Source organism: Montipora capricornis, chromosome 9 (assembly GCF_036669925.1).
Source record: "Montipora capricornis isolate CH-2021 chromosome 9, ASM3666992v2, whole genome shotgun sequence".
Lineage (NCBI taxonomy): Eukaryota > Metazoa > Cnidaria > Anthozoa > Scleractinia > Acroporidae > Montipora > Montipora capricornis.
The window spans coordinates 8,589,096-8,590,677 of record NC_090891.1 but is presented as its reverse complement, the minus strand read 5'-3'; positions in this window follow the sequence as shown (position 1 = coordinate 8,590,677).

Here is a 1,582-nt window from a genome sequence, read left to right as displayed (position 1 = left end):
CCGAGTTGAGCTGAAGGTCAACACAAACGGATTTAAATGACCATTAAACCGTTTGTGTAGAATTTTCGTAGTTTTCATGAATAGATGTCTATCTATGTTCATGTCTATAGGAAGTAGAAGAAAGGAGAGCGAAATTAGCGGTATTTGCTTATTTCTTGTTACCCATTTGAATCACGAGCTGACGTGAGCAGCTTACGAATTGCGTGTGTGGGTACGCACGCGCGCTCAGCTGAAAACCCTTTCGAGCCTCCTTAAGCGTTATCGAAATATTTAAATGAAATCATCTACTTAAATTAAGTATAAGCAGTTATTATTATGTTATGATCAATAAGGAAAAAACCAAGGAATTTGGAAAGGAATAAAAGAACCCGTTTCATGCTTTTAAAGGCATTATTGTCAACTCTCATGACTTTTCCACTGACAGTTACATCTAGTTATCTATGTATTTTTTGAATTAGTTTTTCTCGTTCAATGCTGCATACTTGCAAATTCTACTACTTAGTTGAACTGAGCAAATTTACCTGGTTTTATTTGGTTTCACGTTGTAAATTCAGTGAAATATCTTAGGTAATAATCATCTAGTTGAACAAGCTCGAATGACTATTTACTGAAATGTTTTTACTGAAGTACAGCGAATACAGGAATCTGCGTTTGCAAGTGATGCGAGATCACAAAAACAAGGCTTTTGGCAAGACTGATAACGGCTCGCCGAGCTCGGGGAGCAGACTTCGTTTAACGAAACGGGGAAAAAACACTAAAAAGTTCCACATCAATGCAACAACTGACCTGCCCTGTGCCCCCTTAACAGAGGCTTCTATGTCCAAAAACTTAGCAATACGGCGGCTCCTGCGCGTTCCCTTTCTCCGTTGATCCGCCATGCTAAAATGCTAAAACAGTATCCGTTATACTTTCGAAAACAACCGCCTTAAATGCATTCCCGTTCCAGACCCAGGACCTGGCCTTTCTATTGTTAGAGCACACAGATGTGTGCTCGGATAATGCGCGTTCTGGAGGTGACTGACAGATGTCAAAGCTGGCCAGCCTGCCTGTATGATGCGCTCGCTACAAATGGCGATGTAGGTGGCGTAGTCAGGAGCCAATAACTCATGATTTCCAGCAATACCTTCCATGCAGACGGCGCTATATTTCAAATTTATTGTCTTAGGAACATTGCAAGATACATTGACTTGATTTGGAGTCGTAACTGTTAAGGTAGGTCCACTACCAGAAATCATAATTCCTTTGCGCTACCATATTGTAGGACAAATCTACCACGCGTTGATTTCTGCCCGAAATGGAAATTTGTGTTCACCTCTCAACATAAACAATTTTCTTATTTTTTTATGATAAGGCTTTTGATTTCCTTGCCTAGGTCATGAAAATGGTGTTCGATAGAGGATATGTGTATGTTAAGCTGCTATTTGTTTTAAAGTAGGTCAGGACACTGTTTTAACGTGATAGACTTCGACTACCCAGAAGCTTTTTCTTTCCTCTTTACTCGATCATCGGATTGACAATTTTCTTTGCTTGTCACTACCTTGCTCCATTCACAAGCAGGTCATGTAGTCATAGGTGAGTTGTG